The sequence below is a fragment of the Macadamia integrifolia genome, unplaced genomic scaffold (genome assembly GCF_013358625.1).
Source record: "Macadamia integrifolia cultivar HAES 741 unplaced genomic scaffold, SCU_Mint_v3 scaffold1361, whole genome shotgun sequence".
In the NCBI taxonomy this organism is placed as follows: Eukaryota; Viridiplantae; Streptophyta; class Magnoliopsida; order Proteales; family Proteaceae; genus Macadamia; species Macadamia integrifolia.
In genome coordinates, this window is record NW_024868176.1 from 15,568 (window position 1) to 31,334 (window position 15,767).

A 15,767-nucleotide genomic window follows, 5' to 3' on the forward strand; every position below is an offset into this window, starting at 1 on the left:
GGTATGTGTTGGTGTACGATGTCTTGTATCCAAGGAGTCCTGGTGTAGGCTCCCCGACATAACAGAATGACTGTCCCTATTCCCCATTGATATTTATAGCGAGATTTACTTTCTCTGTAAGCAGTACTAAGAGGTGTGAGGATGAGCATTGTAACTCTATTCTTCATTGATAGTGAAGCAGAATCTCATCTCATCGAGGATGTAGGCAATCTTGTTGAACCTCGTAAACTTGCATGCATTGTTTGTTCTTATTTTTCCATTTTCTTCTGCATCATTTTTTAGTGCTATGTTTCTACAGTATAGAATGTGCTAGAGGCCTAGCTTGCATTTGGTCCAACTCTTCAACTTCGCCTATTTCCCATTGATCCTCAATGTCCGAGATGTGGTGATGCCTTGAAAACTTTGATCATGAACCTTCTTTTTTCTTAGATAAAGTTTTAGGTGGGCTAGGTTTTATCATGAGCATGGTTTGAGGAATTAGATTGGATCAGATGGAGTCGGTTAGATCGGATTGGAATTGGTTTTGAAGATTTCGATTTTTGGTCGATATCTTATCTGTGGATCGGTATGAAAAAAAAAATGTCTTTAAACATAAATCCAGTGGTATTTCAGTTCAATTCAGGGTGATCAGGACTTGTATTAGGATCAGTCTTGACCAATCCCATTCCCGATACCAAGTTCTCAAACCTTGATCATGAGAGATCACTTGGGCCGACCGACTAATCTTTGCAACATCTAAAGCTCTATTCTTTACTTATATATTTGATCAATGAAATATTGGCTATCAGATTAGGTCTATTAGATCTTCTCCAAGCTATCGAGTGTATTAATTTTTCTTTTTTCTTTCTTTTTTTTTTTCTTTTTTGCTAACGACGGGTATCCAGGCCTTCAGTTTGACTAGTATTGTGGACCTATATTGACCTCCCAATCGCATGGACTGGATCACACCGTGGTGATGAGAACCATTCAACTTTCACTGAAAACCAGTGCAAAGCACTAAAACACCCCCCTTGTGAGTGGCCCTAAGAAGGTAAGAGGATTCGAACTTAGAACTACATGCTTCCTAAGGCAAAGATCTCTTGCCAACTAGGCTACCTCCTTGGGGTTTAAGTAGTGTATTGATAGCATCGAGGTGGAGTTAGAAAACAAGATATCATCTCCTTTATTCAAGGATGAGTCCATCTCCTCCCTCATCTATCCTCCCAGTTGTTTATGACATCACTTATCTATGATACTTAATAATAACAATGTGGTTGACTCTTTGGTCAGAAAAGCCCCTTAATTGATTGGCTATTTCTAGTCTTGTATTAAAAAGATTCTCCTTGATTTCTTGTGCATCTCTGGTTTCTAATCAATACGCTCTCCTGAAATAAATAAATAAATAAACATTTAGAAATAGAGGTGGATGCTGGGGTAAGAGCCTATCTCTACTTCCCCATGTATTTCGCTATGAAAAAACACAAGTCTAACGTTCTTTCTTCCATAAATAAATTATAAAAGAAATGACTCTATTAATATGGCATTTTCTATGTCCAGATACATGTGGATGCAAAAAGACCATGCTACCTCACAACTATGCGTTGAAAATATTTCTATACATCCTTCCATTGGTGGAGACGCCGACTCAAGTGGCACAGGGACGGGCAGGGTTCCCATGCCCATTAATTACATTAATGAGAAGACCATAACCACAATTCGCAAACAGTCTTAGTTAATTGGTGCGAACCACACACGTGGCCTCTAAGTTCCTACAACCGAGGTGAACTGCCTTTTTTTTTTTTGATAAAAAGAACTTCATTATAGGGAAAAGATACAGAAGGATGTATCAGCATACAAAGCGTGGCTGATTAGAGGGGGAGGGGAGAAAGATACAGTGAGGGAAGTTTGAGAAGTAGCCGCATGAGTAGCTAAGGCATCAGCGACAGCATTGGCCTTTCTATATGTGTGTAGAAACACCACCTTAGGAATCTGTGACGCTAGAATTTGGCAATCAGTGAAAATGTTTTGTATGCGCCATGGGCATTCAGTCCTAGCATTGATAAGTGCTTGAATGATCTGAAGATTATCACCTTCAATAATGATGGAGGATTCATTGAGTGAAAGGCCTAGAAGGAGTGCCTGTTTGACCGCCAAAGTTTCTGCAACAGCTGATAAATTCACCCCAATTCCAGCCAGAAAACAAGCTACAAATTTTCCATTGTGATCTCGGCAGATTCCACCTATACTCGCTGGACCTGGGTTGCCTTTGCTTGCTCCATCAATGTTGATCTTGATCACTCCATGAGGGGGGGGGGGGGGGGGGGGATTCCAAACAACAGATATAGTAGGCATTGTGGTGGGAGGATCGAATGTGTTACAAAAGTCTTTTGCCTCAAGGATGGATTTCCGCGCCACTGTAGGTGGGTGGAAAGGTCGTCTGTCAAACACCACATCCCAATAGGCTGTCCAAATGTTCCATAGAAGAAAGCAGAAAAGTGATGTTTGAAGGAGAATGGACTTGTTCTTTGCTCTGAACTGAGTTGTTGCCAAGTTAATAGAATTGGCAATACAATCAGAATGGTATAAAGAACTCAAACCAACAAGTGACCAGATGGGTAGGGTAATTGGGTAGTGCAGAAACAAATGGTTAGGATCTTGGTTGTGTTGAGCACAGAGATGACACAGGGGATTGAGAGTAAAGCCTCTGATATTCAGTAGATTAGGGAGGGGTAGCTTGTTGTGTAGGGTTTTCCAGATCAGGTGTTGTACTTTGGGTGTGGTGGGTAGATGCCATAATTTGAGCCAATTCAGGTGATGAGTAGGGACAAAGCCAGTGGTCGCTAAACTGTAGGCAAAAGCCACAGAAAAACGCCCAGAAGATGAAGGTAACCATATGCATTTATCAGAAACAAGGAACATTGGTATCAGGATGGAAAAGATGTGAATTGCAATATCTGGAGGTCACCAAGTACGAATTAATTCTCGGTTCCAAGTCTGAAGATGGGTCAATAAGCAAGGAGACTCGGGTGGGAGCATTTGGTTGGAGTGGAAAAGGAGCAGCAAGGGGTGGGTGATTTGGTATCCAATAATCGGTCCAGGGGTTTATTGATTCTCCATTACCTAACTTCCAGAAGAGACCAGCTTTGAGAAGGTCCCTGACCGAACACACTGATTTTCAACCCCAGAAGTAGATGGAGGGCATGTTGCATGTAGGAATGTAGTATGGGGAAAATATTTAGCTTTCATGAGGCGAGCCCAGAGAGATGTGGTGTGTGTGAGTAACTGCCAAGCTTTCTTGGCCGGCAATGCTTTGTTCATGATGGCCAAAGATTTTATATTGCGCTCGCCAAAACATTTTGGTCTACAGATTGTAGGCCAGGCAATGGTGTGGACTTGGGTGTTCGGGCCATTTGACCATAGAATACACAACTAATTGAGTCAAGGGTTTTGTGGACTGAGGACGGTAGGGAAAAACAAGACATGGCATAAAGAGGGGAGGCTAAAAGGGTACTGTATTAGAACCATTTTACCTGCAGGGTTGAGATACTGGGCTTTCCAGTGATTTAGTTTGCTAGACACCCTTCGGATGAGATCACTGCAGTAGGTTTTGGAGAGCTTGCCACTGATAAGTGGGATGCCCAGGTATTTATCAAGGGATGTAGTTGGCACAATTTGGAAAAATTCTCTGAACTGTCTTTTGAGGTGGGCTTCCACATTTGTACTGAATTGGGCTCTTGTTTTTTGAATGTTAATAGCCTGCCCTGAGAGCCTGCAATAATGGTTTAAAATATCTCGTAGCTTTCGAGCCTCTTCCATGGATGCATGCCCGGAGAGAATTAAATTGTTTGCGAAAGCTAAGTGAGATATGTGAGGTCCGCCTCGCGAGAGTTGAATGCCTTTGATCTGCTTATTTGAAAGTGCCAATTCTAACTGTGATGATAAAAGTTCCGCACGGAGAACAAATAAGTAGGGTGAAAGAGGATCACCTTGTCTGATTCCCCGGGAAGGCTGGAAATATTGCAGTGGGGTGCCATTAGGTAGGATGCTCATCTGAGTAGTTTTCACACAAAACATGACTCGACGAATCCATTCCGCGTCAAAACCATAAGTGAGAAGAGCTTTTTTTAAGGAAAGGCCATTCAACATGGTCGTAGGCTTTGCTCAAATCAACTTTGAGAGAGAAGTAACCTCTTCTGCCTCGACGGGTGTTTTTGAGTTTTTGAAGGATTTCATTTGCAATCAATACATTGTCTTGGATGTGGCGACCTTTGAGGAACACATTCTGGTTGAACGATATAATGCGCAGCAAGATCGGGCGGAGCCTATTGACCATGATTCGACTGATGATTTTATAGATGAAGTTACAGAGTCCAATAGGTCTAAATTCAGAGACCGAAGTAGGGTGATCCACCTTTGGTATGAGCGAGATGAAAGTCTTGTTGAGAGATCTGGTGAAAGTCCCTGTTTGGAAGAAATTCTGAATACATGCAATCACCTCTGCACCAATCACGTCCCAAGTTTTGTGGTAGAAAATGCCAGAAAATCCGTCTAGTCCAGGTGCTTTGAGTTGTGGCATTGCAAATACTGTCTTAGTAATCTCTTGTGGCGTGACTGGTTTGGTAAGGGAGTGATTATCCTCAGCTGTCACCCGGCCTGCAATGGGGGAGAAAATAGTTATCGGGTAATATGGTAGGTTCAGCTGTATAGATTCGCTTGAAGTGTTGTTGGAAAGCATCAGCAATGGAGTCCGAGGTAGATAAATGTACACCCTGGTCATTGATGGATCTGATTTTGGACTGAGCTCTTCTCTTCATGGTGGAGAAGTGAAAGAAACGAGTGTTTCGGTCACCCTTCGTCATCCAATCTAAACGTGATTTTTGCTGCCAGAATGGCTCTTCCTGGTGGAGAAGTTTGCATAGAGAAGTGCGGAGCGACTTCTCTTGCTTGATCCATTCATGATCACGATTAAAAGGGTCCACTCGTTGAAGATCAAGAAAATCAGCTCGTGTCCTTTCCAAATTCCTGATGATGTTGCCCACAACTGTTCTGTTCCAAACCTTGATAGATTTCACAAGGCCCTGCAGCTTGGTATAGCATTTGAAAGATGAGGATCCCTGCGGTGAAAGTGAATTCCATGTTGATGCTATAAGCCCATGAAAGGAAGGTTCAGCAGCCCAAAAAGCTTCAAATCTAAATGGTTTGTAATTACAATCCATGGGAAGCTCCGTATTGAGGATCAGAGCCTTATGGTCAGATGTGGCCATCATCTCTGCTGTAAAGTACTGCATGGGGGTGCAAGGATAACCACTCCAAATTTGCTAAACAACGATCAAGCTTGGATTCAATTCTGCGTTCCCCTCCTTGACCATTAGTCCATGTGTAGAGATGACCCTGTAATCCAATATCATTTAGGCATGCTCGATTGAGAAGATTATTTAGGGGGTGGAGTTGGTGGGTAGTGATTGGGCAACCTCCACGTTTATCGTCAGTGGTGAGATATGCGTTCCAGTCTCCAGTGAGAAGCCATGGACGATGGATGAAGGAAGCAAGTTGTAACAGAGACTCAAATTGCATGTTTCTGAGATGAGCATGAGAACTGATATAAACAAAAGTAACATTCCAGCAGTGATTTGCATTAGATGTTGAAATTTCTGTGTGCATACGCCAAGAAGTTTTCCATAAAACATTCACGTTAACACTGGCATTCCATTAATAGCACTGTCATTCCACATTAGGATAGCAGGACTAGTTTTATTCATCAAACAGGGGAGCTCCTGCTTAGTCGATGGTCGACCAATTTTGGATCTTCAGGGTGTTCTGCAGTAGCACTTGGACGAGCCCGCTTAGAAGATTCGCGTTCCCCCAGAAGGGAATAAATTCAGAGTGATGACGTTCTGGTTCGGGATGGGAGGCGAGTGTTTCTTAGGCAGGATCCTATTAAAAACGGCAGCAAAAGCAAATATGGGTTTTTTGGCTCGAGGACTCTGGTTTCCCTGGATGGTGATGACAGGGATGCCTTCTGCAATGGAGACATTAGTGCCATGATCTTGAGCAGGAATGGTTGGCGTCGGAGTCTGGTTTCTGGGGTGAACTTCCTTGATCCTTATGGAATGACCAGATTTGTGGGCAACAGCTGAAGGTTGGTGGAGAAAAATGGGGAACATCTGTGGTGCAGTCCTAGTAGTGAGCGGCTGGACCTGGGTAATGGTAGAAGTGTTGCGGAACATGTCCTGCATGACTTTGCGAGTGTTCGATGAAGTCAGAGGAAGATCCAATCCAAAGACATAAGCAAAGTGTATAATAGCTTGGAGCAGATCACTTTTCCTTTTGTTGGGCAGAGATGGCAGCATTTTCTCTTTGAGTTTTTCTGTTGCCTCCGCCGATGTGGAGTCATCAGTCGGCAGAACCTCCTGGGCAAAAAATTCATCGTACACATGGCAAATCTCCGATAATAGACTAGTGCGCCTTGGAGGAATGGCCGTTTTCGGGATTAGTGCGAGTTCTGCTTGTTTTTCTTTCTTCGCCAAGGCTTGGATGTATTCTGGTCTGGGCTTAAAAGGGCAATCCTGGTCAGAGTGACCCAGATGATTGCAGTTCGGACAAACCAAATGCGGGAGGTATTCATAGGCAAAGGAGATTTCATGTGTACCATTTGCACCGAGGTTGACTGGGACAGTGGTCGTCATGCAGTGGTTGAATGGGACGATCAAACGCGCCGCTGGGTTGATGGTGGAACTGACAGACCCAGAGGGACATTCAATATCAAGGCAACGACCCGCCCGAGAGAAAATTGAGAGCAGGATTTCTGGTTCAAAGAATTGCCATTGGAGCCTTTCAATCTGCCCCTAATAACTGCCATGGGAAAGATAACGTTTGCTGCAGGTATGTCTGTGTTCCATCGTTGAAGGATTGTGAGGTGTCCATGGTAAATCCATGGTTGGGAAAGGAGCAAGACATTCATGTCACGGGCATTTTTCAGCTTCACAACAAATCTGTCAGGATTCTTGTCCACAAGATGGAGTTCAAATCCTTTGATGGCGCGTGCATGTCCCGCTTTGTAGAACATTGATTGATTGTCGCCGCGCTTTACAGTTTTCAAAACCTTTGTTTATATACCAAAGCCAAACTCCTCAGGCGAACCAAAGCAAAACTAAGCCATATTCTCTTTAGGTTTCAGGTCCTCTGTAATGGCGATTCCCTCTATTTCTACAGTAATTGAAGCTACACGTGAAAACGATCTCACAGAAAGCTCCACTTTTGATTGGTTCTGTCCAGAAAGAGGAATCTATAGCAGTAAACAAAGGCCCATACAGCTCCCCACAGACCCATATTTTGATGTTGTTTCTTTAATCTTCTCATACAAACACAATGGGATTTCAGCCCTCATTGATTCCTCATCTGGGTTCACAATTCCTTATTCAAAACTGCTTTTGATGGTGAAATCCATGGCTTCTGGCCTACATGAAATTGGGATTTTTCAGGGGGATGTGGTTTTGATTCTGCTGCCCAATAGCATTTACTTCTCCGTTGTATTCTGGGTATCTTGTCAATTGGTGCCATTGCATCTGCCATTAATCCTCTCAATACTCTTCCCGAAATACATAAACAGTTGACTCAATGTGGAGCAAGTTTTGTCTTTACCACTTCAGGTAAGGTCAAGGAAATAGAGAAAATGGGTGTTAGAGCAGTTGCAGTGCCTGACAATGTGGATTCATTTCAGAGTTCAGATGAGTTTTCCAGTTTTGGTAAGCTTCTTTTAAGTAATCCGGGTTTGGCGCCGAAGCCTGTAATAATGCAGGAAGATCCAGCGGCAATCCTCTTCCCTTCTGGTACTTCTGGTCATAGCAAAGTGGTTGTCATGACTCATGACACATGGGAATCTGATAGTATCATTTGAGCTTTTTGTCAGATTTGAAGTTTCTCAGTATAAGCACCAAGCTTCAGATAACGTGTTCTTGGCCACACTCCCTATGTTCCATGTTTATGACCTTTGTCTCTTTGCGACAGGATTGTTGTCATTAGGATCTACTATTGTGGTGATGAGGAAGTTATGGTGAGATTCATACAGAGTCACCCACTTGCCTGCTGTCCCACCAATACTTATGTCTCTGGTGTGACTTAAGAAGAGTGGCAATGAGTTTCCGGGTTTAATAAAACAAGTCTCTTGTGGTGCAGCGCCTGCTAGCAAGTCACTCATTGAAGACTTTCTGCAGATTTTCCCCAATGTTGATTTTATTCATGTACATGAACAAATCCTTGATTTTATTCAATAGGAGTAGAAGACTTGAGCTTATTCGGTTTTCCTGCTTCTAGAAATTAGGTTCTTTCATTTCACAGCTTATGTAGATATTGCTTTACATCTATCTCACTAGCTTGTGGCACTAGACAGAGGAAAATTCCCTATGAACTGATCCACCAACTATCAGAGGGTTATCGATTTCTCATCTATAGCTTGGGAAAAATGATTATCTGCTACCTATACATCACACTTAGGTCATGAGTTCAACTCTCCTTGAGGCATACCTAAAAAAAAATGATTTATCCGCCACGCTGTGAGTTTTGGTTCATTGAAAGGATCCCTAATCAATTTCTGTAATCATGCTTAGATCTTAGTAATGTAGGCAGAGACCCTGTCTATGAACCTAAAATTAGTTCTGCTTTCAACAGCCTAAACCTATTAATTTCTGGTAATCATTTTCTTTTGAATTTCTCTTTTAGTTTAGTTTGTAGACTACTGGTTTAGCCGAACCCAACTATTGGTGTTCTTTTATCAGCTTTACATGTCCTTGGTTTCTATAGGTAGTGTAGGTTTAGTTGAATTGTGTCTTTATGATTTTAGTCATATGAGTTTTTCATTTCACAGCTAATATAGATCTTACTTTGTATGTGTACTTCAGTCTTCAGCTTCTGGCACTATACAAGGGAAATTCCCTATTGACAGACCCATTAAGAATAATAGAAGCATTGGCATCTTCATCATTCCTAAACTGATCAGTACAAAGATTATCTTTGATTTTGTGAGTTGTGCTTCATAGAAGGATGATTAATCATCTTCTACATATCTAGCCTCTAGCCTTGGCAATGTAGCCAAACCTATTTGCCTACAACAACAACAACACATCTTAGCCTTATCAGTTTGCAATGTAGATCTTACTTTGTATGTGTACTTCAGTCTTCAGCTTCTGGCACCATACAAGGGAAAATCCCTATTAACAGACCCATTAAGAATAATAGAAGCATTGGCATCTTCATCATTCCTAAACTGATCAGTACAAAGATTTCTTTGATTTTGTGAGTTGTGCTTCATAGAAGGATGATTAATCATCTTCTACATATCTAGCCTCTGGCCTTGGCAATGTAGCCAAACCTATTTGCCTACAACAACAACGCATCTCAGCCTTATCCCAACTAAATGGGGTTGGCTACATGGCTCCATGCGGTAAAAAAAAAAAAAAAAGTTAAGGTTTGGGACATCCCACTCACGAACGATCGGCAACCCGGATCTTAGCCCTCCAGGCAGCTCTGTTAGATGCCATACTTGGGTGAAGACTTAACTTTTGCATGTCTCTTCTTACTAACTCCTCAATGGTCATTTTTGGCCTGCCTCTAGTCCTTTTTGCCCCATCCATCTACATTCGGTCACTCCTCCGTATTGAAGCATCCAAAGGCCTCCTTTGAACATGCCCGTACCATAGTAAGTGAGATTCTTTGAGCTTATCCTAAATTGGGGCAATTCCCAAACCTATCTACCTCTGAGCCTAAAATTGGGTTTGCTATTACAGCATAAATTTATTACTTCTGCACATTGTATTCTTTTAAAATTTTCTTTTGGAGGCTAATCTATTCAAAACTGATATTCCTTTCCTCATTTTTCTGTTTTCAATCATTTGGTTGCAATGTGACTGGGAGAGTTATTGATGTGCAAGTTGGTCTCTCAATGTGAATATTGTTTCACTTCAGGGCTATGGCATGACTGAGACAACTGCAGTAGGAACTCGTGGCTTCAATGCTGATACAACTAAGCATATTTCAATAGGACTGTTGGCTCCAAATATGCAAGCTAAAGTTGTAGATCCGATCAATGGTTCTTGTATGCCTCCTGGAGAAAGTGGTGAACTATGGCTACATGGACCTGGTATTATGAAAGGTAAAATAGGAACTGGCATGCATTTAAACACTAGTATAGGCGAAAATGCTTGCAGTTGATGAAAGGTGAAATTTTTTTTTTTCCTTTTGTGCCTTTCATAGCTTTATCTTGATGAAAGCCAGTGTTGATGACATTGTTATCAGTGACTTTTTACCCGTTTATTTTCAAAAAACAAAAAATTTCTTTCACCCAGTTCTGATACAGTTCCTACCTTACTAAGAAATCATGCTCTATTATCGTTTACATGCAAATTAAAATGTAAAGGGACCATAGCATTTTCATCTTCTTCACTGATCGATGAAGTAGTGCAGGACTGGGTCATATTCTCCTGAGATATTTATATTTTGGATACAGATGTTGGAATAAAAAAGGAGGGATCTTCTTTCTTTTACTCTCTCTAATGGTAGAAATCAATTTAATTGCATTATGTTTCCATAAGTTTCTTCTTGTTGGATTCCGTATGTGTCTTTACATTGGACATCACTACTTCAATTTGATGGCTTTAAACAAGCATCCTCTGTCATCACCCTTCAATATGATATACATGTATTTGGCTCTCTTCAGTAATTGGTCATATGCCAAATACATGTAAGCTTGCGGGAGACATGGGACCTTTTGTTTCACCATTCATGGAAAGTGAAATGTTGCTCACTGAATTTAGAATTTGATCACCCCATACAGAATGTTGATGTGTTTTGAAATTCTATAGATATTTTTGTTTGAATATAGTTTGTTAGATATTTCAAGTAGAATCAAAGAAAAAAATTTCATCCTTTAGTTTATTATGTTGCTACTTTGAGTTACTTGTACGTCCAGTATTGTCCTCTGTTGGTTGATAAATTTAGTTAAATTATGAACTAGAATGTTAAGAGTTTTATCATTTCTAGGACTTTCTTTTAGTTTATCTGATCTAAAGTCTACATAAGCTTTATACATCAGATGATGTACTTAGGCTTTCTTTTGATTGAGATTAAGAATTATTTGAGGTAGATTTCTAACAGCTTAAGTGCTTCTAGTCAGCTTCATAAGTCCATAGACTTTGACCAATTTCTTCATTTTCTTCAAACACCAGAGCAAGTGCAGAAAGTTTGTAACAAGCTTCTGGTTTCTTAAAAGCAACCACATTGAGTACCCCTCTTCCTGTCTAGATTATCTTACACATTGTTTACATGCAACCCACCCTTTCTTGTTTTAAAGCTTGAATGTGATTCAAATTTGGGATTTTCATCTTATTTCAAAATTTAATCCAATAAGAATGACTGAATAAGAATTAGTATCCAATTTTCTTCCGAGTTTGAAAATGAATGAATGTGATCTTGTTCTTTCAGATTTGAAGTGAGATATTTCAGAAAATGGTTTCTTGGATCAGTGCTGAGATTACAAGCTTAAAGAGAAAGGGAAGCCGAGTCAATTTGCTAACAACTACAGTAAAGGTCAATCCTCCAATAGTTCAGGGGTATCAAAACACTTCTTTTACAACCCAGAAATAGAAGTTTAGGTCAAACTTCATTAATTCCATGGTGAACTTGATCTTGAATTCCTGATTGGAAACATAGAAGAACATTAATGGTCGAAACTCTCTACCTACCAACTTTAAAAAATTAGTCCTTCACCAAAACAAGGAAGAGAAAATTAAATCTACAAAAATGAGAAAGATAAGTATAGCGTGCTATACAGCATGTTCAGTTTCCCATAACTATCACTTCTGAACATTGACTGAGGCACCTCTTTAGACTTCTGAGATAATAGTCAGTTCAGCAAGGAATAATCAATATCCACAGAGGTTTTAGAAAGACTGCCTAGTTGTCATAGATCCTTCAACATTTCTTTCTTGCAACGGCCTCAATTATAGAAAAAAGAATTTCCCATTTTCGAGATGCCAACTTGGTTTTGCACTTTAAAACACATGACTTTACTCATTTTTTGAGTTTCAAACTATAATTTTAGAAGTCCTGAAATCATAAGCAGGCATCCAAACAAGAAATTTATCTTTTTTTAACTCATTGAAGTTGCTTGATGAGTACAACTGTGGAAGAATATGTAGGTTGTTATACTTTTGGAGATAATAAGGCTCCTTACTATATACCCTATTTGGTGAAATTTAAATTTCATCTATTAAGAAGCCTAGGAAGGATAAGACACAGTCATCTCTTGATGTAGTTAAAAATACTTGTGATGCAGAATTCCAACAATAAGAGAAGAAGAAGAGCCTGTTGTTTGGGTTTGATTCATTTTTCTGGGCCTAACTGAACCTATGGTTCAAAATTGGTTAAGTATGCTTAATTCCAAACTCCCTATGGGTTATATGGATCAGGGGCCTAGTATTTTTAAGTTTTCTATTATAATGGGTCAATTCTATAAGCCCTTGTACCAAAAAAGAAAAAATTCTATAAACCCAAAACGAGGGATTTTGTGCCTAGTAAAACTATATCTTTGTTTCTAGTCTCTTAGAGCTTTCAGATACTTTCAATTTTCAAGGAGTTAAGTTGTAATGAGACTTTCCTTAACCGTTGCACGAAGAATTTCCTAATTTTGTTTTTTCTTAGTTCCATAAATAGATACAAGGGGCTACACAACTCCCCACGATTTTGAGACTCAAACATACCTTTTGCTTGTTAGTTCTGTGAGATTCAGAGCTCCTTTGCTGTGAGATGCAGTGAAGCCTTTGGTAGGATGCCAAGGTAGGCTGGTGGGACAGGATCAGATGAGAAGCTTGGTTCATATCCTCTTATCTTTTCCTTTTTTCCCCTATCTTCAGTGAATTAGATCTGTTTTCTGCATTCCTTCTTTCCTGCACATGCTAACTTTCGTTTTTTTCAATTTGGTTTGATTGCTATTCAGTTGGCTAAGCAGTATTTTGTGTAGTAGCTAATTCTTATTTCAGTGTGATCAAGTCTTCTGGTTTGTTTCAGAATCAGAATTCTTCCATTGATGGAGGAAACAACTTGCTCTTCTATTTGTTAATGTATAATCTAGGAGTAATCTTAGGGATTAGATTGTGGATTTGATTTTAATTGAGGGTAATTATAGGAACCACTAGATGATAGCTACTGTGCATTCCATACTCAGAAATACAGATTGAATACATACATTTACATGGTATTGGAGCCACTTCAAGTTATCCTTTTTCTCTGCTCCCACCCGCTGCTTTGCCCTAACTAGCAATCTCACCGTTGTCTCCCTGTCGTTGTCTCTTCTGGTCTTGCTTTGGCTGCCCGCAATCTGCATTACCATTCCCTGCAAACAATGTTCCTGTTACCAACATTCTAGCCATGTTCCTACCATCGTCTCTTCTGGTCGCTTTTGGCTTCTTGCAAATCTTGTTCCTACCATCAACATCACGCCTCACCATCATCATCCCACTACCATATCACCGTCCCCATCCCATCCGCACCATCACTGCCCCCACCTCCAGTCCTGTCTAGCCTATCCATGAGCCCCCTATACCCCCACCACCTGAAACCCCATGCAATATCACCACCCACCCCACTTTGCTTTGTCACCAGAATCAGTCCCATCCTTTGTTCTAACCCCTTTCGTTTTTTTCTTATTACCAAACTGCTCCCACTCCCTACAATATCACCACCCGCAACATCCCCCTACCTCCTCATATGATGTCATTCCTCTCCTCTCGTATTATAGGTCAGTAGGTCCCAATGCTCAGGATTCTTAAGTCCTACATAGTCATCACTGTTGTTACTGGAGAGCCTCCAGATTCTCTATACCTCACAGACCCTGAGATATCTGCCATTGTGCATCGTCTATTATCAAGTCAGCCACTACTGTAAGGATTGTGGCCACTTCTGATGTTGCTTAACCAATTCGAATAATTTTGGAAGGAATTGCCAGTTATGTTCATTGGGCTCAAGAAATGACTAACTTCCTCAATGGTTGTACCCTCTGGCAGTACATCACTGGTGATACAGTTGCTCCACAAAAGAAAGACAATGATGCCTATGAGAAATGATTGGATGAATGATATAGCAATTCACAAGATTATTTCTTGGATCACAAATATCACAGTTCCCTCCATCAATTTGCTCTATGGAAAGTATGATACTCCCAAGCAAGTTCGGGACTTCCTTACTCAACGGTACATTCCTGCGGACCTCTCTCTCATCAATATCTTTTGACGCTTGGTCTTCAGGATCTGAAACTCATGAAAGGTCAGATCATTTCAGATTTCCAATCTTTAATGTCTGCCATATGGGATCAACTTGCTCTTATTGGTCTATCCTGAAGTGACCTACTGATATATCACAGTCATTAAGAATTTACACGTCTGGTCCAATTTTTTATGCACTTGATGATTGCTTTAAGCATGCTTGGGGCTCTCTACTTTATAGCTAACCTTTGCCTACGGTTGATCACACTCTTACTGAATTTATTGTTGTTGAGACTCACATGGCTACCATTGATATTAGCTCCATTGATGTTGTTCTGGCATCCCACACACACCCAACTCCCAATGATTCTTCTCGTGTGATGCTGCTATTGTCATCTATGGGCCATCAAATTTTTTAATGTCGTTATAGCATCATGTTTTTACTTCCATAGTCCTGGTCATATTAGATCTTCCTGCCCTGATCTACATGGTGTTAGAGAAAACACGAACAAATCCGAAAGTAAACAGCCAACAGATCCACACAACACAGAGATTTAATGAGGTTCACACACCGGTGTGATGTGCTACGTCCTCAGGCGAAGGATAAGATATTTCACTATGTAGAAGAGAGATTACACCTAAGCAGTGGTGAGAAAGCTAGCCCTGAAACCCTAGCTCGAAAAACCCCCTTTTTACAATGACTTGCTCAACAAGACGATAGTACATTATATACTCCAAGTCGTAGTCGATTGGGTAGAACCATACAGCAGGGGCTACGTCCCTGCACCCCCATATATCAGCCCAACCCCTCTGCTTCCATCACAGATCTCAAGAAAACTTCCCATTCGGGTTGCCACCAAAATATGTCGGAGCAGGTCATTCTTCAAAACAGGTTAAGAATTCGAAGCAAACTTAACACATGGAACCACCCAGAATCCTTGTACTCAGCACTAAAATGGATCTCGTTGTACTGCTATATATGGTTGTTGCTCCTGAAGCTGAATCTTTTTCTTCTCTAACCCCAGCTACTCCCTGCTGAAGTTCAAGCAATGATCAACCAAGTTTTCTCTCATCTGGTACAACACCTTCTGTCACTACTCTCTTTGTCACATCAGGTAAATCCTCTTATTGATTTTGGTGCTTGTAATCACGTGACTCTTGATCCCTCTCTCTTTAGCTTAAAAAATTGTTCCTTTTCTCACCACCCATTCAAACTACCAATGGATCCCCTATCCACATTAGTCACACTGGTCAGGTTTCCATGCCTCAGTTATCCATTTCTGATGTCTATCTTGTATCTTATTTAGCCCTTAATCTACTTTTTTGTTGGACAATTGTGTGATCTTGGTTATAACATCATTTTTTCTCGCTTTGGCTGTGTTATGTAGGATACACAAATGGGACGTAAAGTTGGTCGTATGTTTGAGTTATCTTCCATTCACCTTCCCAAAAACTTCATTGTAGCTTCTGCTCAATCCCTTCTCCCATTGGCATTCCCAATTAGGTTATGCATCAGTCTCTATCTTTGATCTTTAG

At 40.7% G+C, this 15,767-nt stretch overlaps 1 pseudogene; it reads left to right on the top strand.

Moving 5' to 3' along the window:
- Window positions 1–2,319: 2,319 nt before the first annotated feature.
- LOC122063566 lies at window positions 2,320–10,377 on the top strand (annotated as a pseudogene).
- Window positions 10,378–15,767: the final 5,390 nt, after the last annotated feature.